Here is a 27,560-nt window from a genome sequence, read left to right on the forward strand (position 1 = left end):
TTGTTTTTTCTTATTGTTTTGGTTTTAGCCATTCTCACAGGTGTAAGGTGATAACGTGTGGTTTTGATTTGCGTCTCCCTGATGATGAGTGATACTGAGCATCTTTTCATGGGTCTGTTGGCCATCTGTTTGTCTTCTTTGGAAAAATCTCTTTTCAGGTCCTCTGCCCATTTTTTAATGGATTATTTGTTTTTGGTGTTGAGTTGTATAGGTTCATTATATTTTGCATATTAACCACTTCTCAGATATATCATTTGCGAATATGTTTTCCCATTCAGTAGGCTGACTTTTTGTTTTGTTGATGGTTTCCTTCACGGTACAAAAGCTTTTTATTTTGGTGTAGTACCAATGATTTGTTTTTGTTTTTATTTCCCTTGCTTGAGGAGACATATGTAGAAAAACGTTGCTAATGCTGATGTCCAAGAGATTACTGCATATGTTTTCTTTAAGGAGTTTTATAGCTTCAGATCTAACATTTAGGTCTTTCTTCCATTTTGAATTTATTTTTGTGTACGGTTTAAGAAAGTGGTCCAGTTTCATTCTTTTGCATGTGGCTGTCCAGTTTTCCCACGACCATTTATTGAAGAGTCTGTCCTTTCCCCATTATGTGTCCTTGTCTCCTTTGTCGTAGATGAACTCACCATATAATTTTGGATTTACTTCTGGGCTCTCTATCCTGTTCCATTGATCTATGTGTCTATTGTTACCACTTCTTATATATTTAGAAGAATTTACCAGTGAAGCTTTCTTGTTCCCAGAGATTTCTTTATGGGAGGTTTAGAATTAATGGTTCAATTTCTTTAATAGATCTTCTTCTTCTTCTTCTTCTTTTTTTTTATGCGACAGAGAGACAGCCAGTGAGAGAGGGAACACAGCAGGGGAGTGGGAGAGGAAGAAGCAGGCTCCCAGTGGAGGAGCCCAATGTGGGACTCAATCCCGGAACACCGGGATCACGCCCTGAGCCGAAGGCAGACGCTTAACGACTGCGCTACCTAGGCGCCCCTGGATTTTGTTTTTCTTCTTATTGCAATTCGGTAAGTTTTGCTTTTCTGGGAATTATTCATGCCATCTAGAAATTTAAGTTTATTGATATAAGCTCATCTGTAATGTCCTTTTATGATTATTTTGATATTTGTAACAACTCCAGAGGTATCTCCTTTTATATTCATGAATTTGGTAATATGTACGTTCTAATTTTTTTAATAAGTTGTCACTAGAAGTCTATCAATTTTACAAAATTTTTTTAAAAATTAATTTTTGGCTTTGTTGTTTTCCTTTGTAAGATTGTTTTCTATTTCATTAATGTCTACTCTTAAATTTTTTCTTAATCTTTTGGGTTTAATTTGCTCTATTTTTCTAATCTATTGATTTCTGATACTTTAATAATTGATTTTCAGTTTTTCTTGTTTAATATATACATTTAATGTTGAGTCTTCTTTAAGTATTGTTTTAGCTGTGTTTGCAAGTTTTGATGTCATGTTTTTATTTGTTCATTCTTTCCTCAAAATACTTTTTCAAAAATTTTTAAACATTTTTATTTATTTGAGAGAGAGAATGAGCTCACAGGCAGGGGGAGATGCAGAGGGAGAGGGAGAAGCAGGCTTCCCGCTGAGCAGGAAGCCTGACATGGGGCTTGATCCCAGGTTCCTGACCTGAGCAGAATGCAGTCACTTAACCTACTGAGCCACCCAGGCACCCCTCCTCAAAATACTTTCTAATTTTATTTGGAATTTCTGCTTTGACCCATGGGTTATTAGAAACTTTACTACTTAATTTCCAAGCAGTTGGAGATTATCTAGTTATTATTTTCATGTTGATTTGTAGTTTAATTTCACTATGGTTAGTGTGCTGAGTAATTTCTGTCCTTTCAAATTTGTTGAGGCTTGATGTTATGGGTTCAACTGTGCCTCCTGAAAGATGTTGAAGTCCCCATCCTCAGCACCTGTGAGTGTGACCTTATGTGGAAATAGAGTCTTTGCAGATTACCAAATTAAGATGAGGTCTGTGGGTGACTCTAATCCAGTATGACTGTGTCCTTATAAAAAGGGGAAATTTAGACACAGAGACCAAAACATGCCAGGAGAACACCACGTAGAGAGGAAGGCAGAGATCAGGGTGATGCGTCTACAAGTCAAAGAACACCAAAGATTACCAGCAACCCCCAGAAATGAGGAGAGAGGCATGGAACAAAGTCTTCCTCACAGACCACAGAAGGAATCACTCCTGCTGATACCTTAATCTCAGATTCCTAGCCTCCATTACTGTGAGATGATACATTTCTGCTGTTTAAGCCAGCCAGTTGGTGGTACTTTGTTATGGCAGCTCTAGGAAGCTAATGCACTTGCTTCACGATTCAGCAAAGTTCAGTTTTGCCAAATGTCCCATGTATACCTGAAAAGACTGTGTTTTGTGCCATTGTTGGGTACAGTATTTATATATGTATATTAATGAGGTTAAATTTGTTAATTGTGTTCTACAGGTCTTCTATAGCCTTACTGATTTCCTGGATACTTGTGCTGTCAGCTCTCAGGAAAGGTATGTTAAAAACTCTCTTTATGATTTTGGATCTGCCTGCTTCTGTTTTTAAGTCTTTAAATTTTTGCTTCATGCTATGTTCTTGGATACATATATATTTAAGATTGTCATATCTTCTTGGTAAATTGATCTATCATTGTGAAATTAATCCTTTTTTTCTCCAGAAATATATTTTTGTCCTCCAGCATTTGTCTGATATTACTATAGTTACACTAACATTTTTGGGGTGAGTGTTTGCATGGTATAGCTTTTTCTAACATTTCACTTGCAGTCTTTCTGTGACCCTATACTGAAGATGTATCTCTTATAAGTAGCATCTAGCTTTAGAAAAATCCAATTTGATCTTTTTTTATTTTTTTTTTTATTTTTTTTATTTTTTTTAATGATTTTTTATTATATTATGTTAGTCACCATACAGTACATCCCCGGTTTCCGATGTAAGGCTCGATGATTCATTAGTTGTGTATAACACCCAGTGCACCATGCAATACGTGCCCTCCTTACTACCCATCACCGGTCTATCCCATTCCCCCACCCCCCTCCCCTCTGAAGTCCTCAGTTTGTTTCTCATAGTCCATAGTCTCTCATGTTTCATTCCCCCTTCTGATTACCCCCCCTTTCTTTATCCCTTTCTTCCCCTACCGATCATCCTAGTTCTTATGTTCCATAGATGAGAGAAATCATATGATAGTTGTCTTTCTCTGCTTGACTTATTTCACTTAGCATTATCTCCTCCAGTGCCGTCCATGTTGTAGCAAATGTTGAGAACTCGTTCTTTCTGATAGCTGAGTAATATTCCATTGTATATATGGACCACAACTTCTTAATCCAGTCATCTGTTGAAGGGCATCTCGGCTCCTTCCACGATTTAGCTATTGTGGACATTGCTGCTATGAACATTGGGGTGCATATGGCCCTTCTCTTCACTACGTCTGTATCTTTGGGGTAAATACCCAGTAGTGCAATGGCTGGATCATAGGGTAGCTCAATTTTTAACTTTTTAAGGGACCTCCACACTGTTTTCCAGAGTGGCTGTACCAACCTGCATTCCCACCAACAATGTAGGAGGGATCCCCTTTCTCCACATCCTCTCCAACAATTGTTGTTTCTTGCCTTGTCTATTTTTGCCATTCTAACTGGCGTAAGGTGGTATCTCAGTGTGGTTTTGATTTGAATTTCCCTGATGGCTAATGATTTTGAACATTTTTTCATGTGTCTGTTAGCTATTTGTATGTCTTCATTGGAAAAGTGTCTGTTCATATCTTCTGCCCATTTTTTGATTTGTTTATTTGTTTCTCGTGTATTGAGTTTGAGAAGTTCTTTGTAGATCTTGGATACCAGTCCTTTATCTGTAGTGTCATTTGCAAATATATTCTCCCATTCCGTGGGCTGCCTCTTAGTTTTTCTGACTGTTTCCTTGGCTGTGCAGAAACTTTTAATCTTGATGAAGTCCCATAAATTCATTTTATCTTTTGTTTCTCTTGCCTTTGGGGATGTGTCATGAAAAAGGTTGCTTTGGCCGATGTCGTAGAGGTTGTTGCCTATGTTCTCCTCTAGAATTTTGATGGATTCCTGTCTCACATCGAGGTCTTTCATCCATTTGGAGTTTATTTTTGTGTATGGTGTGAGATAGTGGTCAAGTTTCATTCTCTTGCATGTAGCTGTCCAATTTTCCCAGCACCATTTATTGAAGAGACTGTCTTTTTCCCACCGGATGTTTTTTCCTGCTTTATCAAATATTAGTTGCCCAAAGAGCCGAGGGTCCATTTCTGGGCTCTCTATTCTGTTCCATTGGTCTATGTGTCTGTTTTTGTGCCAGTACCATGCTGTCTTTGTGATCACAGCTTTGTAGTACAGCTCGAAATCCGGCATTGTGATGCCCCCAGCTTTGTTTTTCCTTTTCAACAGTTCCTTGGAGATTCGGGGCCTTTTCTGTTTCCATACAAATTTAAGGACTGTTTGTTCCAGTTCTTTGAAAAATGTCCTTGGTATTTTGATCGGGATAGCATTGAAAGTGTAGATTGCTCTGGGTAGCATGGACATTTTAACTATGTTAATTCTTCCGATCCATGAGCATGGAATATCTTTCCATCTTTTTATGTTTTCCTCAATGTCTTTTAAGAGTGATTTATAGTTTCTAGAATATAGGTCCTTTACGTCTCTGGTTAAGTTAATTCCAAGGTAACGTATGGTTTTTGGTGCTATTGTAAATGGGATGGATTCCCTAATTTCTCTTTCTTCGGTCTCGTTATTCGTGTATAGAAATGCAACTGATTTCTGAGCATTTATTTTGTATCCTGCCACGTTACTGAATTGCTCTATAACTTCTAATAGTTTGGGAGTGGCTTCTTTTGGGTTTTCCATATAGAGTATCATGTCATCTGCAAAGAGAGACATTTTGACTTCTTCTTTGCCAATTTGAATACCTTTGATCCCTTTTTGTCGTCTGATTGCTGTTGCAAGGACTTCTAGTACTATGTTGAATAATAGTGGCGAGAGTGGGCATCCTTGTCGAGTTCCTGATCTTAAGGGAAAGGCTTCCAGCTTTTCCCCATTGAGAATAATATTTGCAGTAGGCTTTTCATAGATGGCTTTTATGAGATTGAGTAATGTACCTTCTATTCCTACACTCTGAAGGGTTTTAATCAGGAAAGGATGCTGTATTTTGTCAAATGCTTTTTCGGCATCGATTGAGAGGATCATATGGTTCCTGAGTCTTTTCTTGTTGATATGATGTATCACGCTGATTGATTTGCGAATATTGAACCACGCTTGCATCCCAGGTATGAATCCCACTTGATCGTGATGGATAATCCTTTTAATGTACTGTTGGATTCTATTAGCAAGTATCTTGTTGAGGATTTTGGCGTCCATATTCATTAGGGAAATCGGTCTGTAATTCTCCTTTTTGATGGGGTCTTTGCCTGGTTTGGGGATCAAGGTAATATTGGCCTCATAGAATGAGTTTGGTAGCTTTCCTTCTGTTTCTATTTTTTGAAATAGCTTTAGGAGAATAGGTATTATTTCTTCTTTGAATGTTTGGTAGAATTCCCCAGGAAAACCGTCCGGGCCTGGAGTTTTGTTATTTGGAAGGTTGTTTATCACTGACTCAATTTCTTCATAATTAATTGGCCTGTTTAAGGAATCAATTTCTTCCGGTTTCAATCTTGGTAGTTTATAGGTTTCCAGGAAGGATTCCATCTCTTCCAGATTGCTTAGTTTATTGGCATATAGCTGTTGATAAAAATTTCTAATAATCCTTCCAATTTCAATGGTGTTCGTCGTGACCTCTCCTTTTTCATTCATAATTTTAATAATCTGGGTCCTTTCTCTTTTCTTTTGGATAAGTCTTGCCAGTGGTCTGTCAATTTTATTGATTCTCTCCAAGAACCAGCTTCTAGTCCTGTTGATCTGCTCTACTGTACTTCTGGTTTCTGCTTGATTGATTTCAGCTCTAATTTTGGTCAACTGCTTCCTCGTGCGTGGATTAGGCCTGTCCCTCTGTTGCTGTTCCAGCTTCTTGAGGTGAGAATATAAAAACTGCATTTTAGATTTTTCTATTCTTTTGAGTGAGGCTTGGATGGCTATGTATTTCCCCCTTAGGACTGCCTTTGCAGTATCCCATAGGTTTTGGACTGTTGTATTTTCATTCTCATTGGTCTCCATAAATTGTTTTATTTGATTTTTGATTTCCTGGTTTATCGAGTCATTCCTGAGCAGGATGGTTCTTAGTCTCCAAGTGTTTGAGTTTCTTCCAAATTTTTCCTTGTGGTTGAGTTCCAATTTCAGAGCGTTGTGGTCTGAGAATATGCAGGGGATAATTTCAATCTTTTGGTATCGGCTGAGACCTGTTTTGTGTCCCAGAACATGGTCTATTCTTGAGAATGTTCCATGGGCATTAGAATAGAATGAGTATTCTTTGGTTCTGGGGTGTAGTGTTCTATATATATCTATGAGGTCCAACTTGTCGAGTATGGCATTCAAAGCCTTTGATTCTTTGCTTAGTTTTTGCCAGGGTGTTCTGTCTATTTCTGATAGTGGAGTGTTGAGGTCCCCTACTATTAATGTATTTTTATTTATATGTCTCTTTATTCTGGTTAAGAGTTGGCTTGTGTATCTTGCTGCTCCCCTGTTGGGGGCATATATATTTATAATTGTCATATCCACTTGTTGAATACTTCCCTTAAGAATAATATAGTGCCCTTCTGCATCTCTAACTATAGTCTGTAGTTTAAAATCCAATTTATCTGATATGAGAATTGCTACCCCAGCTTTCTTTTGAGGTCCATTTGCGTGAAAGATGGTACTCCATCCCCTTACTCTCAGTCTGAATGCATCTTTGGGTTTGAAATGAGTCTCTTGAAGACAGCAAATGGATGGGTCATTTCTTTTTATCCAATCTGCAACCCTGTGGCGCTTTATGGGATGGTTCAAACCATTTACATTAAGACTGATTACTGAGAGATATGATTTTAATGTTGCCATGTTGCCAGTAAAGTCTTTGTTTGTATTGGCTGTGACTTTCTGTTCTGTATCACTCTTGGGGCCTTTTTACTTTTATAGAACCCCCCGTAATATCTCCTGTAGGGCTGGTTTCGTGGTTACAAAATTGGTTAGTGACTGGCGATTCTGAAATGTCTTTATTTCTCCATCAATTCTGAATGAGAGCCTTGCTGGATAAAGGATCCTTGGCTGCATGTTTTTCTCTGAAAGAGCTTTAAATATGCTCCCCCAACCCTTTCTCTCATTCCAGGTCTGTGTAGACAGGTCTGACGTAATTCTGATGCTTTTGCCTTGGTACGTGAGAAATTTCTTTGCCCTGGCCGCTTTCAATACTGTATCCTTGCATCTAATATTTGCAAATTGCACTATGACGTGACGTGGCGTAGGTTTGTCATGGTTGAGCTTGGGAGGGGTCCTCTCTGCCTCTTGGACACGAATGTTTGTTTCCCTTGCTAGATTAGGGAAGTTTTCAGCTACAATTTGTTCAAATATCTCTTCTAGACCTCTGTTTTTCTCCACCCCCTCGGGGATGCCGATGATTCTAACATTGGATCGTTTCATGGAGTCAGTAATCTCCCGTAACCTACATTCGTGGGCGTGGATTTTTTTAAGACCATCTTCTATTTTCATTTTTTCCTCTATTAACCCATCCTCCAATTCACTAACCCGTTCCTCTGCTTCTGCGACCCTGGCCGTCAGAGCCTCTAGTTTTGCCTGCATTTGGCTCATAGAATTTTTAATTTCTGTCAGATTCGCTCTCATTTCTGTCCTTAGGGATTCTATATTCTCAGTAACCTTTTCGTTAATAGTTTTTTCAATTCTACTCATCATTTTGACCATCGTTACTCTGAATTCCATTTCTGATAATTTGGTTACATCCATATCCATTATTTCTGTGGCAGAGGCCACAGAATCACTGTCTTTTCTTTGCTGGGGGGGGCTTCTCCTTCTTGTCATTCTGATGAAGAGAGGTTGCGGGGTTTCCAGAGCCCAAATTATTGACTGGGTCCCAGGCCGTGCCCCTTGTTTTATAGGGATCTTAGGGATGTGGGCTTCTTCTTTAAAGATTTTATTTATTTATTTATGTGGCAGCCAACCAGCGAGAGAGGGAACAGAAGCAGAGGAGTGGGAGAGGAAGAAGCAGGCTCCCAGCGGAGGAGCCCGATGAGGGACTCCTTTCCGGAACGCCGGGATGACGCCCTAAGCCGAAGGCAGGCGCTCAATGACTGCGCCACCCAGGTGCCTGGGTTGTGGGCTTCTTGATTTTTCAGCCTGCCTTCTGTGTTCTGGGGGAGGGGCCTGCCGCGCCGATACTCAGGCAACCCTGTTTGGGTAGAGTCTCGGCGTCCCCTGCGAGGGGGGATGGGGATGGGCACTCCCTGAGCTGGTATTTCCAGGCTTTTGTTCTCTGGCGGCTTTCCCTGGCGGTCTCTTGTGCCTCTTCTGAGAGTCAGAGCAGCAGCGGCCAAATTTCAGCCTCTGTCACAGAACAGAGGGATTGCGGCCTGTTCTCTACTAATGTTCTGGCCACTTTAACTCTGTTTCTGTTGGTGCTGCTCAACCCTGCAGCGTCCCGGGATGTGCGCCCCACACCCGGCGTCCCAGCCCTCACTTCCAGGGCCGGCGCGTCTCTGTCCTTTGTGTTTCTAATGCCGCCAGCCGCCAGCCGCCCCGCGCGCGCTCCCGGATCTCCCGGTCTCAGTCTGGATCCAGTGAGCGCACCAGGATTCCGGGGTTCCGCGAGATGCCTGGTGGCGCGCGCACCCGGCTCACGGTCTCAGTCTGCTGTTTTGCGGGTGCCGACCGTGAGCCCCGCCCGCTCTCCCGTGCAAGTGGCTACCGCTTCCCGGTGCCCGAACGCGGCGGCTCCCTCCCCCTTCCGTTTATCTTCCGATATATGTGCGCGGTTTCATGGCTCCCCGCTTCGTACCTCAATACTCAGCGCTGGAGATGTTCATTTGTAGAGATCCAGATGCGTCTTCCTGCGTCTCAGGCTGGTTCCGTGGTTGTTTAGGCTGGTCTGGTACCTATCCAGCTTGACTCAGAGGACCGGCTGAAAACGGTGTCTCCTACTCCTCCGCCATCTTAACTCCTCTCCCCATCTGATCTTTTTTTAAACTAGAGATTTAGCCAACTTATAAGTAGTGGAATTATGGATGTATTTGAGTCATCTACCACCTTACTATTTATTTTCTATTTAACCTACCTGTTTTCTGTTTTTCTTTCTTTCCTTTCTTGTCTTCTTTGGGATTAATCAAATAACTTTTTATTATCTTACTCCTATCTTCTGTATTAGTTTGTTACTTATGTATTCTTTTAAATTCTTTTACTGGTTATCATAGAGATTACAGCACACAGCCCTAACTTATTACACTTTAGTATAAATAATTTTACCGTACTCTTGACAAAAATAGAGCCTTAGAACAATCAAACTATATATAAACCCTTTCTGTTTTTGCATTGTTGTTGTCATGTACTTTATTTCTTTCTATATTTTAAACCTCAAAAATTTAAATCTTAGTTGGTAAGGAAATGTTAGCTTCATGACACTTGATATACACCTCTCCCCAGCTTTACCTAGACTGGCATTGGCAAACTCAATGGTAAGTTGGTACTTTTGAGTTCACATCTGAAAACTTATCCTATCCACATACATTTTATAGACTCTAACTGTCCACTTTAGCTCCAGAAATTCTAATTTGAGAATTAAAATTTAGGAAACGATTTCTAAATATCCTTGGTTTGGTGTACCTTCATTGTCCTGAAAACTGGAATAAGGATTTTAAAATAAAGTGATTTTCAGAGTCAGTGGTTGCTGGGACAGAAATCCAATGTAAGCAGTGCAATGCTTTGAGTGCTTCTTTGGTCACCAAAAGTGTTAGGGATTGGTGGACCTGGGCCCCCATTTTGTTCTTGGACCACTCGAATACCTAGCCCCAAATTCCCAAGGTAATTTTTTGTTGGCTTTCGAAAGTAACACTAGCTCCTTGACCTTTTCTTTCACTATCAGAAGCTAATCTCCCACTCCATAGAGGCAAGAGGTATAATCTCTGGAAAAATAGAATCAGAGAGTCTCTGGACATGAGGCAAAGTGGAGATTCCAAGTTGAAAGGATAAGGAGTGTCTTTAAGCAGTGAGACCAACATTCGCCTTTCTTCACCTGGTTCTCAGAAAGCATTTCCGAGGCAAGAGTTTTGAAGATACTTCTCTGGAAATACTAATATCTCAGAGAAAATATCTTCCAATACTGACATATGAGTGAATCTCCAGGGAAAAGTGGATTAACTACATGATCGTTCTATAGAGAAGCCTTCCAGCAGGCATATTCTGTTCACGCACATAGAACTCTTACAATTTTTAGTGTGCCCCTCTTACATAAAAATGGAAGCCAAAGGATCACCAGACATTTTTAAAGAGATTTTTAAAAAAAGATTTTATTTATTTGAGAGAGAGAGCATGAACTGTGGGAGGAGGAGGGGCAGAGGGAGAGGGAGTAGCAGACTTCCTGCTGAGCAGGCAGCCTGACATGGAACTCCATCCCAGGACCCTGGAATTATGACCTGAGCTGAAAGCAGATGCTTAACTGACTAAACCACCCAGGTGCCCCTTTAAAGAGATTTTTAAGAAATTTTTTGAGATCTCAAAAGATCTACTTACCACATACATATCAGGAATTTACCAGAGAATGTGCTCCACCAAAATAAGTAAATAAACCAAGAAAGAAGATATAGGATGTATGAGCCAGAGGATCCGATGTAGATGGGCAATCCTCAAATATAGCTGTGCAGCCATCCTGCAGATGCAACCTGTGCAGAAAGAAGCCAGAGGCTGGGGGCTCTGGGAAAGTAGAGTGCACTTGACAAAGAGGGAGTGAGTGATATACTTACAAGACAGCTAAAGAAGATTCACCCTTATATAATTGAAGACCGTGAAAAAAACAAAAACAAAACAACGAAGTAAAACTAATACATAAAAGGGGCGCCTGGGTAGCGCAGTCATTAAGCGTCTGCCTTCGGCTCAGGGCGTGATCCCGGTGTTCTGGGATCGAGCCCCACATCGGGCTCCTCCGCTGGGAGCCTGCCTCTTCCTCTCCCACTCCCCCTGCTTGTATTCCCTCTCTCGCTGGCTGTCTCTCTCTATCAAATAAATAAATAAAATCTTTTAAAAAAAACACTAATACATAAACATTATATTTAAAGAAAAAATCTGCTGAAATAAAACCTGCATTTACATGTTGAAAAGTACACACCATGACTGTGGGAAAATCTCCTGTGACAGTGAACTCTAGACATGTTCTAATAAAATGATTAGATCTTGTAGATAAAGGAAAAAAATTTTCTGGGCCTCCAGGTGAAAAACCAAAATCACTTACAGAAGGAAGACTATTAGGGCTTCATCAGACTTCTCAACAACCACATTCAATGCAGAAAATTGTTGAGGAACTTGTATAGGGTACATAAGAAAATAAGTATGAGCCAATGATGTCATATCCAACCAATCTGTTCTTCAAGTATCAAGGATACATAAAAGCTGTTTTGAACATGCAAGTACTTGTTGGCTTCTCCTGTGTAATCTACTAGAAGATTGGCTTCAGCCAACCAAGTGATGATTAGAGAAATGAAGGCCAAAGAATTGATGGTGAGCACTGGATACAGTCAACTGTAGACCTAAGATTAAATCAAAGGAGGAAGTAAAAGTGGAAGAATAGTATCTAAATGCTCTGAGTATGGTAAGGGATAAAACATCAAAACTATAAAAATATGAGAGAAGGAAGAAAGGAGAAGGGAAATGAAACAAGCTAAGTGATTGCCACACAGGTGGGAATGAAAGGATATAATGTACACTTGTCAAATCTAGTACTGGAAGCCAAGATAAGATTACACATGCTAAGATATGTACTAAAGATACTATTCAATGACACCCTGGTAGCAGAGTATGCCCAGTGGCCAGATTTTGGTTTATCAATACCATTTTCCACAAAAAGAAGCAGGTGGCTGGTTTTGGGTCTGGGACAGAGACTGTGTAAGATGAGCCTGGAATAACTTATTTTGCAGAAAGTAAGTAAGCACTCAAGTATAACAGAATCATGTCAAAAGGACACAGGAGGCAGCCTGGAGGGCTCCCACTGGCCGAAGTTGTGGCAATTTGAGGATCTAAGAAAAGAACCAAAACCAAAACCAAAAAAAAAACCCAAAAACAAACAAACAAACACCCCAAACCCCGATGACTATAGATGATTAAAACATATTGAACATATGAAAAATCAGTAAATCACTAATCATACTGAGAAAAATCCCAAACAAAGCAAAACCTTGCTTACTAATCATTGGGGGTGACTACAGCAACTCCTTACTTTGGATATAGTAATTAAAGGGAAAGAATCAAGCACCGAGTAGGGATTTATATCAGGACAACTGCATTGTTTCAGTTTTTAATGGAAAGCTCTTTCTCACTGAAGAATGTCTACTAAAAACTAAAAAGAGTTGAGGAGCTAGACAGTTACAAAATATTGCTGTCCAGAGCCAGAGCTAGTCCCAAGGGCAAAAACAGGAATTTATGGTGAAGGGGTCTGGTAATCCCCATCTCACCCCAGTGATCAATCAGTACCTGACAGTGGGATAACCAGATGCCACTGCTGTTTCCAGCTGGGATGCATGGTGACACACATAGTATCACCTGTGATCATCTGTGTCAAAAGTGTTTAAACAAAATTTCATTAAGCCTTTCGATCTAACTCCAATTTATAAGACATGCAGAGGATACAGGAAAAAAAATTAAAACCACAAGGAAACCAACAGACAAAGCCAGGATGTGGCTGTTCTACAAGACAGTCACTTTGGTCTCTTCAGTAACAGAAGAAGAAAGGAAAGGGTGGTTGTTCTCATGGAAAAGAGACCTCAGGGCTGTATCCACCAAATGTAGCATGTGGTACTTGACTGGACATTGGTTTAAATAAACCAGTTATAAAAGATATTTTTTGGGGGGATGCAGGTAACTGGGAAATTTGAATATAGATTAGGTATTAGTTGATATTAGGAGAGTATTATGAATTTTGTTATGTGTGAAAAATGCTAGTGTAATTATATAAATAAGTCCTTATTTTTCAGAGATGCATACTTTGATATATAGGGATGAGAGATTATAATATCTGTTATTTGAAAATACTTTAGCAGAAGAAAACAAAAAGAAGCAAATATTGCAAAATATTTACAATTTTAAAATCTAGGTGATGGGTATATGAGTGTTCGTTAGCTCATATTCTCTGCTCTTCTATATGTTTGAAAGTTAAAATAATAAAAAATTTAAAAAGCGTTTTGTAGCTGAACATGTCTGACAACTGAAATGTCTGGCTGCCTGAATGTTCCTGGTTTGTCTTTGAGATTAGTGGAGAGGGAACTGGAAATTATTGGCTATGGTGATAGCATTGTTCCTTCACTGGCTGTGAGCTTCGAGGCCCTCAATCACAAGGTTGGATAGTTGCCAGCAGGACAACTGGCCAGGACACAGATCACAGGGTGTGACTGTCTGTCTGAGGATTGCTTTCTCAGTTCCTGCCCTGAGGCTTTGAGTACTGTCTTACTGGGGTCAAACTGTCCTGGATGAAGTCCCTTAAGCAGTGAGCCATCATTTAGATGGACTTTCACAGCTTGTGGCCTTCCCTGTACCCCTTTAGGGAGGCTCAATTGGGGTCAATTATTTGTTACCTTTAGCCCTGAGTGTCATTTATCCTCACATACTTGTATCTCTGGCAGAACAGAAATGTAGAAGCTTAGGAGAAAGCATGAAGCTTCTTTATAAAATGAAATAACTGTATCTTTCATTGAAAACACCAGATTTGGGGGAAATAGAGACTTTGGTAATTAGATAGCTGATGTTCTAGTTTTTAACCTCGCAGATTATATACAGATCCACAGTAGTAGATACCCGAAAATTCTAGGTGATCCTTCCCTTTACAGATGAAGATATTGAGATGCAGGGAAAGTAAGGAATTCGTTAGTGGTAGAGCTGGGGCTAGAACCCAGCTCTCTTCATTTCGAGTTCAAACTCTTTTCAACCTACCGTACTTCCTACGGAGGTACTCCAAATTCTTTGCCTCTATTCAGACCCTTTCCTGATGATACAAGTTTTTTTTAGATGCTTCTGTTCTCATGCACCTTGCAGCATACTTGGACAAACATTTACAGGACCAGATGGTGCTTTACTTGGAAAACTGGGGGTGTCATGGCACCTGTAACATGGGGCACCCTATGGAGGGGGCAAATGAGTAATATATGCTGATGTCAGAGGTTGCTGCTGGAATAAGCTACAGAGGGAGGCTGGTTGAGCCTTCAGGTGGTATCTCAGTGAGATCCTTAAATTGTAGTCAGTCTTGTAGGGCAAGAAACTTGGTTTTGTCTGTGTTCACAGGGAGCACAAGACTGTCGAGGCCCAATCCACCCAAGTGAAATTTGCGAGAGATTTCTGTATAAACCAGAATGCCAATTTTTTAGTTTTCAGGGGAGGACATGCCTGTCCAGAGGCCCCAAATATTTGTGCTTGTATTCAGAGCATCCTGTCTTCAAGAGACAAAGAATCAAAACCATTACCAGCATTTTGCCTGGTGCATTTTGCATCAGAGCTAAGGATGTTGGGTAGACTCAGAGGGTAGAGTAACTTAATGTGGTCAGACCATCAGCTCATCCAGGTTAGTGTCTTCACTGTACCTCCTTTGGACCCAGTGGGATTAACATTTGCTAAAACTTGGTCTTTGGTTTCATTTGTTCACATCCATTAATATGATTGATGAGGTAATTTTTCCCCCTCAAGTTTATTCATACCTTGATTTGATTCCTAGGTCATTCTTCCTGCTTTGACCAAACAATCATCATGTCCCTTTAGGAAAAGATATCATGAGACTTTTGCTAGATCAACTTCTGGATGATAAGTTAGTTCAAAGTCCCAGGGGCATTGCTCTGTAGCTACCAGTCAGGCACTGAGCAAATGGAGAATGCTCCTGGCCAGTGGTTCCCAGACAGGAAACCCCACTGGGGCTATGACTGAGAGAAAGTTTTCTCTGGTCAGAAGTCATTTAAGAAGCTCTACTTAAGGCTGTGGTGGCTCTGTCAGTCATTTCTTCATGGCTGTTGCCAGTGCCTCCAACTCTGAAGGACCATTTTGAAAAAGACTCTCATGTCACCCATCACCATGGCAGAGTCGTCTTCTCTCTAGGTGCCCATGTGGAATAAAATTATCCATAAAAAGCATGTAGAATGGCATGCACATTTAGAGCAATGGTTATACCACAAGTGGGCTTCTAGGGTTATTACCCTGACCTCACAGATCTCAAGCTTGAGGCACATGGGTATGAGGTGAGGTGAGATAGTGTGAGGTGATAATACCCACATATAATACCACAGATAAATGGAGGAATTGACACTTGAACTTAGAAATATATGCCAGCATGTGTTTCAGTTCCAAATGTATTTCCAGAAGCTAGAAATAGGTCAGGGTTTCTCATGGTTAGTTTACAGGCAGGAAAACAAAAGTTAAGAGCCAAAGCAGACCTATGTGATCTCGACTAAATAGCACCTGGGGAAGAGGGGAAACCCTTGACTGTGGTTCAACAGTGGCTTCTTCACATCATCCCTTCCTGATGTCCAGCATCTGAGCCCACCCAGCCTCTCAGAGGCTGTGCCAAAACCTCTGCTGGCCTGACTGTCTCTCAAACAGATACAATGAGATGCCAGAGGGTGTTTGAAGCACGCCTTCAGCTGGCTGCCCAAGCGCGCGCTCTCTCTAACTTGTGCCTCCTACTGGTTTATTGTCTACCATTAGAAACCTTGCTTTCCCAGACTATGGACTATGGGAAACAAACTGAGCATTTCAGAGGGGGGATTGGCTAGCCTGGTGATGGGTATTAAGGAGGGCATGTATTGCATGGAGCAGTGGGTGTTACATGCAAACAATGAATCATGGAACACTATATCAAAAACTAATGAGGTACTGTATGGTGACTAACATAATATAATAAAATTAAAAAAAAAATAAAAAAAAAGAAACCCTGCTTCCCTAAATAATGAGTCACATGAGGAAATAATAGCCACCTTTGTGCTTTGAACATTCGTTTCCCCCTGGATTCAAGCCAGGCCCTCTCTTTCAGGATAGGAGGGGAGTGTGAGTTACTTTCTAGGTAAGAACCATCTGATATCAAGCCCTTTCTGGGCCACGTTCTGCTCAAGGTCTGAACTCACCACAAATACTGATTAACATCAAAGGTAGAAGTTTAAGGGAAGACTTACTGGAGAAAGCACAATGAGACCCAATGTCGAGGTCCAAAATGGCCATAGGCTTCTGTTCCAAGAAGCCATAGGGACTCCTCCTAACCATAAAGCTAGTCTGGATTCCTGATGTTAAACATGGCCCTGGGACAGTGAGCCCAGAGTGTGAGCTTTGTTCTGGAACAGAGTTTCTAGCTGCTCACTTCCAAGACTGTGCCAGTCTACAGTGACATTTCCATGGGGATGCCATTAAATGTCAGTGTCAGCTGTTATTTATAGAATAGGAAAGTCTCCCCTTTATTCTTTAATTGTATTTTTGTACTTTTTTGATGTCAAAATATTATTTTCTTTTTTTTTCTTTTTTTTTTTTAATTTTATTTATTTATGTGACAGAGAGACAGCCAGCGAGAGAGGGAACACAGAAGGAGTGGGAGAGGAAGAAGCAGGCTCCCAGCGGGGAAGCCCGATGTGGGACTTGATCCTGGAACGCCGGGATCACACCCTGAGCCGAAGGCAGATGCTTAACGACTGCACTACCCAGGCGCCCCTCAAAATATTATTTTCTTATATGAAATTATTATAATGACAAATGTTAGGTTTTTAAAAAATATATTCAATTAGCAAAGAAACAAGTTAGCAATTCGTGTATCCCGATTTAAAAAAATTAAGCGTAGTCTGTGAAATTTCAAAGTGTAGGAACCACTGTTTTTTGATGTTCCAAGGAAAAATTGGTTTTCCAGAAGCTTGGGATTTGAAGTGAGTGTTTTTTAGAAGAGGTGGATTTAAAGTTCCTTGCTTCTAGATTCATTCAGTTCCTACTCCCCACATGCACAATTCCTTTGTTAGACCTCATCTGCCCTTACTCTTGACCCAGTTTCTTCCTTATGTGGACCTGCTTCTCCAAGAACACAGTGAACTTGGCCTAGCAGAGCTCTGGTGTGTGTCCACTCCCATAGCTTATATCCTTTGATGTTTGTACTTCTGCCTGACTAATGGCCTGTCCATTCCCCTTCAGGACACAGAAGGGGATATCTCCTGTTCTTCTTAATGATATTTTTGGCTTACTACTAGGGGAAAGGATCACATTAATACATAAAGTGTCCCATGGAACAGATTCTAATTTGGTGATATGATTTGAAAGCTCTGTGTAACTCTCAAATATCTTCCAGAAAGATCTGCTACCAAGTCTAAAAATCCTCACAGTCATTCCTCAGAGGTTTTGCAGAAAAAAAATTAAATCTCACTGAAGCTTGATATCACTTGGGAGTGGTAGCACATTAGCACAGTTTAATAGAGCTGAGTCGTCCACTATCATAAAATAGTTTATTTGCTTGTCAGTTTCTTATCTAGCATCTCATAGGGCCCTGAGAGAATGAGAAGGGCAGGTAGGTTTTGATGTAGGGATGAGATGTAATGTCAGTCTTCTTTTCTAACTAGATTAGGTTTGTTTCCATTCTGGGTAGAGTAAGTTTCTGAAGAAAGTTGTGATGTATAGGTGAGTGTGTGTGTGTGTGTGTGTGTGTGTGTGTGTGTGTGTGTGTTTGTGTGTATGTGTGTCTCCAAGCATGGGGAGGTAATGGTGGTTTATGAATAGGAGGACAGGAGTTAAAAGAAGGTATTACATGCCCCAAAATGTATAGATGAAAGCCATTAGCCACAAATTCTGCCTGCTTTACAATTCTGACCAGGGCTGGCCTTTAGGGTGAAGAGCAGACCTTCTCCTAACATCTGGGCCAGGGTCAGGTTGAAGTCCCAATTCCATATGTCTAAATATTTAAAAGTTATAAATCAAGCCAATGAAGTATCAAATAAAATATGTTCTGCCTTCTAACTTGGCAAATACGTAGTTGATTCTCGTTATTTGTGGATTCTGTATTTTCAAATTCGCCTCCCTCTTAAAATTTATTTGTAACCCCCAAATCAATACTTGTAACACTTTTGTGGTCATTCACAAGCATGCACAGAATGGTGAAAAATTTATACGCATGTTCCTAATTGAGGTCAAACAAGGCAACACTCTGCCTTCTTCTTCTTTTTTAAAATAAAAATATACTACATCTGTATCTTTGGGGAAAATACCCAGTAGTGCAATTGCTGGGTCATAGGGTAGCTCTATTTTTAACTTTTTGAGAAACCTCCACACTGTTTTCCAAAGTGGCTGCACCAGCTTGCATTCCCACCAATAGTGTAAGAGGTTCCCCCTTCCCTTTCTTCTACCGATCTTCCTACTTCTTATGTTCCATAAATGAGTGAAACCATATGATAATTGTCTTTCTCTGCTTGACTTATTTCACTTAGTATAATCTCCTCCAGTCCTGACCATGTTGCTGCAAATGTTGGGTAATCGTTCTTTCTGATGGCTGAATAATATTCCATTGTATATATGGACCACATCTTCTTAATCCAGTCATCTGTTGAAGGGCATCTTGGCTCCTTCCACAATTTTGCTATTGTGGACAATGCTGCTATGAACATTGGGGTGCATATGGCCCTTCTCTTCACTACATCTGTGTCTTTGGGGTAAATACCCAGTAGTGCAATGGCTGGATCATAGGGTAGCTCAATTTTTAACTTTTTAAGGGACCTGCACACTGTTTTCCAGAGTGGCTGTACCAACTTGCATTCCCACCAACAGTGTAAGAGGGGTCCCCTTTCTCCACATCCTCTTCAACATTTGTTGTTTCTTGCCTTGTCAATTTTTGCCATTCTAACTGGTGTAAGGTGGTATCTCAGTGTGGTTTTGATTTGAATTTCCCTGATGGCTAATGATGTTGAACATTTTTCATGTGTCACATTCATGTGTATTCTTTGGAAAAGTGTCTGCTCATATCTTTTGCCCATCTTTTGACTTGATTATTTTTTGGGTGGTGAGTTTGAGAAGTTCTTTATAGATCTTGGATACCAGGCCTTTATCTGTTGCGTCATTTGCAAATATCTTCTCCCATTCCGTGGATTGCCTCTTTGTTTTGTTGACTGTTTCCTTTGCTGTGCAGAAGCTTTTTATCTTGATGGAGTCCCAAAAGTTCATTTTCACTTTTGTTTCCCTTGTCTTCGGAGATGTATCTTGAAAGAAGTTGCTGTGGCTGGTGTGGAAAAAGTTACTGCCTATGTTCTCCTCTATGATTTTAATGGATTCCTATCTCACATCGAGGTCTTTCACCCATTTAGAGTTTATCTTTGTGTATGGTAGAAGAGAATGGTCAAGTTTCATTCTTCTGTGTATAGCTGTCCAATGTTCATAGCAGCAATGTCCACAATAGCCAAACTGTGAAAGGAGCCAAGATGTCCTTCAACAGATGAGTGGATAAAGAAGATATGGTCCATATATACAATGGAATATTACTCAGCCATCAGAAAGGATGATTACCCAGCATTCACATCAGCATGGATGGAACTGGAGGAGATTACGTTAAGTGAAATAAGTCAAGCAGGGAAAGACAATTATCATATGGTTTCACTTATTTGTGGAACATAAGGAATAGCATGAAGGACATTAGGAAAAGGAAGGGAAAAATGAAGGGAGGGAAATCAGAGGGGGGGGATGAACCATGAGAGACTATGTACTCTGGGAGACAAACTGAGGGTTTTAGAGGGGAAGGGGATGGGGTATGGGTTAGCTCGGTGATGGGTATTGAGGAGGGCACATATTGCATGGAGCACTGGGTGTTGTACACAAACAAAGAATCATGGAACACTACATCAAAAACTAATGTGTACTGTATGGTGACTAACATAACATAATAAAAATTAAAAAAAGAAATACAATAAAATATAATAAAGATATAATTGACATATAACATTAGGTTAGTTATATTATATATAACATAATGATTTGAAAGTTGTATCTATTGTGAAATAATCACCACCATAAATTTAGTTAATTTCAATCACCACACATAGTAACAAAATGTTTTTTCTTGTGATAAGAACTTTTAAGATATATCTTGTTAATAACTTCCAAAAATGCAATATAGTCGTATTAACTATATTCACCATCCTGTACTTTACATCCTTGGTATTATATATTTCACAACTGGAAGTTAGTTGTCTTTTGCCCATCCCTACCTCCTTCCTGAACTGTTTTCTGTATCCATGAGTTTATTTTTTAAAAAAAGATTCCACATATAAGTAAGATCATACAGTTTTGTCTCTCTCTGTCTGGCTTATTTCACTTAGCATAATGCCCTCAAGGTCCATCACCCATCCATGTTGTCACAAATGGCTGGTTTTTCTTCTTTTTATGGGTGAATAATATTCCTTATAATATATACATATATATAACTAAAATTCATTTTCTTAGGTTGCTTCCATATTTTGGCCATTGTAAATAATGCTGCAATGAACATGGGGGTACATATGTCTTTCAAGTAAGTGTTTTTGTTTCCTTCAGATAAGTAATCAGAAGTGGGATTGCTGGATTATACAGTAGTTCTATTTTTCATTTTTTGAGGAACCACTACATGGTTTTCCACAGTGGCTGCACCAATTTACATTCTCAACAACAAAATACAAGGGTTGCTTTTTCTCAATATCCTTGTCAACATTTGTTATTTCTTTATAACAGTCTTTTTAAAAAAAAAGATTTTATTTATTTATTTGACTGAGAGAGAGACAGCCAGCGAGAGAGGGAACACAAGCAGGGGAGTGGGAGAGGAAGAAGCAGGCTCCCAGCGGAGCAAGGAGCCCAATGTGGGGCTCAGTCCCAGGACCCTGGGATAACGCCCTGAGCCGAAGGCAGACACTTAACAACTGAGCCACCCAGGCGCCCCTGTAACAGCCTTTCTAACAGATGTGAATTGATATCTCACTGTGGTTTTGATTTGTGTTTCCCTGATGATTAGTGATGTTGACCCTCTTTTTGTGTACTTGTTGGCCAGCTATATCTCTTCTTTGGAAAAAGGTCTATTTAGATCCTCTGCCCATTTTTAATTGAATGATGATGATATTACTATTGAGTTGCATGATTTCTTTCTATATTTTGGATATTAGTCCCTTATCATTGATATGATTTACAAATACTTTCTCCCACTGAGTAGGTTAACTTTTCATTGTGTTGATGAGTTCCTTTGCTGTGCAGAAGCTTTTTTAGTTTGATGTAGTCTTACTTGTATATTTTTGCTATTATTGTCTTCATTTTTGTTTCAAATCTTTTTGTTTCAAATCATAACAAGACCGATGTTAAGGAACTTGCTGCCTATGTTTTCTTCTAGGGATTTTATGGTTTCAGGTCATATGTTCAAGTCTTTAATCCATTTTGAGTTAATTTTTGTGTAAGAGATGTAAGAAAATGGTCCAGTTTCATTCTTTGCATGTGGCTGTCCAGTTTCTTCAACACTGTTTATTAAAGAGACTGTCCTTTCCCCATAGTGTATGTTTGGCTTCTTTGTCATAAATTAATTGATTCCACGTGTGTGGGTTTATTTTTGGATTCTCTATTCTGTTTCACTGATCTATATGTCTGTTTTTATGCCAGTGCTATACGGTTTGATTACTATAGTTTTGTAATATAGTTTGAAATCAGGAAGTATGATATCTCTAGATTTAGTCTTCTTTCTCAAAATTTCTTTGACGGTTGGGGGTCTTTCGTGGTTCCATATAAATTTTAGGATTGTTTGTTCTAGTTCTGTGAAAAATGCCATTGGAACTTTTTCTTTTCTTTTCTTTTTTTCCCATGTTTTTATTTAAATTCCAGGTAGGTAAGTTAGCATATTAGTTTCAGGTGTAGAACTTAGTGATTCAACACTTACACACAATACCCAGTGCTCATTACAGGTGCCCTCCTTAATCCCCGTCCATCATCTACATAACCCATCCCTCCACCCACTTCCCCTGTGGTAACCATCAGTTTGTACTCTATAATTAAGAGTCTGTTTCTTGGTTTTCTTCTCTTTTTTCCCCCCAAGTTCATTTGTTTTGTTTCTTAAATTCCACATATGAGTGAAATCATATGGTATTGATCTTTCTCTGACTTATTTCACTTAGCATAATAATCTCTAGCTCCATCCACATCATTGCAGATGGCAAGATTTCATTTTTTTTGTGGCTATATATATATATACACACACACATATATATGTATATGCATATATATATACACATATATATACACACACATATGTATATGTATATACACAAACATATGTATATATGTATATGTGTGTGTATATATATATACACAGACACATAGATAACACCTCACACCAATCAGAATGGCTAAAATTTACAACACAGGAAACAACAGGTGCTGGCGAGGATGCAAAGGCCCTCTTACACCGTTGGTGGGAATGCAAACTGGTACAGCCACTCTGGAAAACATGGAGTTTCCTCAAAAGTTAGAAATAGAACTACCCTGTGATCCAGCAATTGCACTGCTAGGTATTTATCCAAAGGACAAAAAAAAAAAAAAAAAATGATTCAAAGGGATACATGCACCCCAAAGTTTATAGCAGCCATTGGAGTTTTGATAGGGATTACATTGAATCTGTAGCTTGCTTTGTGTAGTATGCACATTTTAATAATATTAATTTTCTTCTAATGCATGAGTATGGAATATCTTTCCATTTATTTGTGTCTTCTTCAATTTCTTTCATCATGTCTTATAGTTTTCAGTTTATAAATCTTTCACTTCTTTGGTTAAATTTATTTCTAGGTATTTTATTCTTTTTGATGCAATTGTAAATGGCATTGTTTTCTTAGTTTCTCTTTCTGATTGTTAATAATGCATAGAAATACAGCAGATTTTTATATATAGATTTTATGTACTGCAACTCTACTGAATTTGTTACTAATAGTTTTTTGGTGGAGTCTTTAGGGTTTTCTATATGTAATGTCATCTGTAAATAGTGACAGTTTTACTTCTTCCTTTCTGATATGGATGCCTTTTATTTATTTTTCTTGCCTAATCACTCTAGCTAGTGCTTCCAATGCTACGTTTAGTAAAAGTGGAAAGAATGGCATCTTTGTCTTGTTCTTGATCTTAGAGGAAAAGCTTTCAGCTTTTCACCATTGAGTATAATATTAGCTGTGGGCTTTTCATATATGGCCTTTATTGTGTTGAGGTATTTTCCCTCTCTACCCAATTTGTTTAGAGTTTTAATCATGAAAGGATGTTGAATTTTGTCAAATGCTTTTTCTGCATCTATTGAGATGCTCATTTGATTGTTGTCCTTCATTTTGATAATGTGATGTATCATATGGATTGATTTGCAAATGTTGAACCATCCTTGTATCCCTAGAATAAATCCCATTTCATCATGGTTCTAATGTTATGTTGAATTTAGTTTCTTAATAGTCTGTTGAGGAATTTTGCATCTATACACATCAGAGATATTGGCCTGTAATTTTCTTTTCTTGTAGCATTCTTGTTTTGGTATCAGGTTAATGCTGGCCTTGTAAAATGAATTTGGAAGTGTTCCCTACTTTTCTATTTTTTGGAAGTGTTTGAGAGAAGCTAGTATTAGTTCTTCTTTCTCTACATGTTTGGTAGACTTCACCAGTAAATCCATCTAGTCTTAGGCTTTTGTTTGTTGGGAGGATTACTGATTCATTCTTACTAGTAATCAGTCTATTTAGATTTTCTGTTCATGATTCAGTCTTTGTAGGTTTTATGTTTCTTGGAATATATCCATTTCATGTAGATTGTTCAATTCATCAGTGTGTAATTTTTCATAGTAGCTCTTATGATCCCTTGTATTTCTGTGGTATCAGTTGTAATGTGTCTGCTTTCATTTCTGATTTTATTTATTTGAATGCTCTCTTTTTTTCTTGGAAAGTCTAGCAAAAGTTTAGCACATTTTATTTATCTTTTCAAAAAAGTCATCTCTTAGTTTCATTGATATTTTCTATCTTTTAAATTTCTGTTTCATCTGTTTCTATTCTGATCTTTGTTATTTCCTTCCTTCTTCTAAATTTGGGTTTGTTCCTCTCTTTCTGCTTCCCTCAGGTGTAAAATTAGGTTGTTTAGTTAAGATTTTTTTCTTGTTTCTTGATGCAGGCATTTGTCACTATGAATTTTCCTCTTAAAATTGCTCTTGCTGCATCCCAGAAGTTTTGGTATGTCATATGTTTATTTTCTTTTGTCTCAAGGTATTTTTTTTATTTTTATTTTTTTAAATTTTTACTATGTTATGTTAGTCACCATACAGTACATCCTTAGTTTTTGATGTAGTGTTCCATGATTCATTGTTTGCATATAACACCCAATGCTCCATGCAGTATGTGCCCTCCTTAATACCCATCACCAGCCTAGCCCAATCCCCTACCCTCTCCCCTCTGAAGCCCTCAGTTTGTTTCCCAGGGTCCATAGTCTCTCATGGTTCATTCCCCCTTCTGTTTCCCCCCCTTCATTCTTCCCTTCCTTCTCCTACTGATCTGCCTGCTATTTCTTATGTATTTTTTATTTTTCTTTTAATTTCTTCTTTGATCCATTTGTTGTTCAGTAACATGTTTTATCTCCACATATTTGTGAATTTTTCTTCACATATTTGTAAATTTATCTTTGAGATTATGAGATTTGAGATTTGGAGATTCATTATCTCATATTTGTGAATTTATCTGCACATATTTGTGAGTTTTCTTCTTGTAATTTATTTCTAGTTTGATACCATCATGGTTGGAAAAGATGGTTGATATGATTTCAATCTTAAATTTATTAATATTTGTTTTGTGACCTCACATATGATCTGTCATCAGGAATGTTTGCTTGAGAAGAATCTGTATTCTGTTGCTTTTGGGTACAACATTCCATATATGTCTGTTAAGTTCATCTGGCCTAACATGTCATTTAAAGCCACTGGACAGCTATATACAAAAGAATGAAACTTGACCACTCTCTCACACCATACACAAAGATAAACTCCAAATGGATGAAAGACCTCGACATGAGACAGGGATCCATCAAAATCATAGAGGAGAACATAGGCTGTAACCTCTTTGACATCGGCCACAGCCACTTCTTTCATGACATGTCTCCAAAGGCAAGGGAAACAAAAGAAAAAATGAACTTTTGGGACTTCATCAAGATAAAAAGTTTCTGCACAGCAAAGGAAACAGTCATCAAAACAAAGAGGCAACCCACAGAATGGGAGAGGATATTTGCAAATGAAACTACAGATAAAAGGCTGGTATCCGAGATATATAAAGAAATTCTCAAACTCAATACATGAGAAACAAATAATCAAGTCAAAAAATGGGCAGAAGATATGAACAGACATTTTTCCAATGAAGGCATACAAAAAGCTAACAGACACATGAAAAAATATTCAAAATCATTAGCCATCAGGGAAATTAAAATCAAAACCACATTGAGATACCACCTTATGCCAGTTAGAATGGCAAAAATGGACAAGGCAAGGAGCAACAAATGTTGGAGAGGATGTGGAGAAAGGGGAACCCTCTTACACTGTTGGTGGGAATGCAAGTTGGTACAGCCACTTTGGAAAACAGTGTGGAGGTTCCTCAAAAAGTTAAAAATAGAGCTACCCTATGACCCAGCCATTGCACTACTGGGTTTTTACTCCAAAGATACAGACGTAGTGAAGAGAAGGGCCACATGCACCCCGATGTTCATAGCAGCATTATCCACAATAGCTAAACTCTGGAAGGAGCCGAGATGCCCCTCAAGAGATGAATGGTTTAAGAAGATGTGGTCCATATATACAATGGAATATTATTCAGCCATCAGAAAGAACGATTACCCAACATTTGCAGCAACATGGATGGGACTGGAGGAGATTGTGCTAAGTGAAATAAGTCAAGTAGAGAAAGACAATTATCATATGGTTTCACTCATTTGTGGAACATAAGGAATAGCAGGGAGATCAGTAGGAGAAGGAAGGGAAGAATGAAGGGGGGGGTAAGCAGAAGGGGAATGAACCATGAGAGACTATGGACTCTGGGAAACAAACTGAGGGTTTTAGTTGGAGGGGTGGGGGATTGGGCTAGGCTGGTGATGGGTATTAAGGAGGGCACATATTGCATGGAGCACTGGATGTTATACGCAGACAGTGAATCATGGAACACTACATCAAAAACTAAGGATGTACTGTATGGTGACTAACATAACATAATAAAAGATTAAAGAAATAAATAAATAAAAATAAAGCCGCTGTTTCCTTATTGATATTCTGTCTAGATGATTTATCTATTGATGACAATGGGGTATTAAAGTCCCCTACTGTTATTGTTAACAATCTATGTCTCTCTCTTCCTTTCAGTCTGTTAATATTTGCTTTGTATGTTTAACTGCTCCTGTGTTGGATGCATAAGTATTTACAAATGGATATCCTCTTGCTGGATTTGCTCCTTTCCTTCTTTGTCTCTTATTACAGATTTTGTCTTAAAGTCTATTTTGTCTGATATAAGTATAGCTACCCCAGCTTTGTTTTGGTTTCCATTTGCATCAAATATAATTGTCTATCCCTTCACTTTCAGTCTGTGTGTGTCCTTACACCTGAAATGAGTCTCTTGGAGGCAGCATATAAATGGGTCTTACTTAAAAAAAAAAAAAAATTATTCGGTCATTCTATGACTTTTGATTGGAGAATTTAGTCCATTTGCATTTAAAGTAATTATTGATAGGTATGTTCTTATTGCCATTTTGTTAATTGTTTTTTGGCTATTTTATTATACCTGTGTTTCAATCTCCTATCTCTGCACTATGCACTGGAGGTAAAGGATAGCTGGTTAAGGACTGTTTCTCCATTTGTTACAGTCTGATGGAACCCATGAATGTGAGCCCCACTGGCCACCAAAGTCAATCAATCAAGGTATATTCCCAGTGACAAAAATCAGTGCATCAGTGGTATGTGCAAGCTTCTTTTTAGGAGGTAAGTGACCTGGGGCAAGGCAGAGGGAAAGTGTGAAGATAGCACCCACTCTCCAAGTCTTTGGAGAGGATGATAGTTGGCTCTTAGATGTGTGTTTAACTAGGACTCTGCTTTTCAGGCTACAGCTATGGAGTTGGTCCTCTTTCACAGGAAGATTGGATATTTCAGTCTATTGCCTCTGTGCTGTGCCATGGAGTATATAGCCAGTTAAGAACACTTTATCCATTTTTTATAGTCTTGTGGTAACCACTAGCATAAATTCCACAGTGCACCAGAGCCAGGTGATTAGGAGGTTTTCTTTGGGTGGAAGCTGCAAATATTGGGGTGCCAAATGAGTGCACCAACTCCTTTCTGGGAGATCCTGGTGACCTGGAGTAAGGCAGAGGGACAGAAAAAGATGGCATCCTGTTGCCTCCACCTTTGGAGAGTATTTAAGTAG

General features: G+C 39.1%; 1 long non-coding RNA gene across 1 annotated transcript; it reads left to right on the top strand.

Annotated features, from left to right (window-relative positions):
* The first annotated feature begins 800 nt into the window (after positions 1–800).
* On the top strand, positions 801–27,159 carry LOC123799611 (uncharacterized). The gene is made up of 3 exons (XR_006781662.2): positions 801–1,034; positions 2,480–2,535; positions 27,007–27,159. It is a non-coding gene; the product is annotated as an uncharacterized LOC123799611 (long non-coding RNA).
* Positions 27,160–27,560: the final 401 nt, after the last annotated feature.

The sequence above is a fragment of the Ursus americanus genome, chromosome 7 (genome assembly GCF_024610735.1).
Source record: "Ursus americanus isolate L20-20 chromosome 7, mUrsAme1.1.p, whole genome shotgun sequence".
NCBI classification, from domain to species: Eukaryota; Metazoa; Chordata; class Mammalia; order Carnivora; family Ursidae; genus Ursus; species Ursus americanus.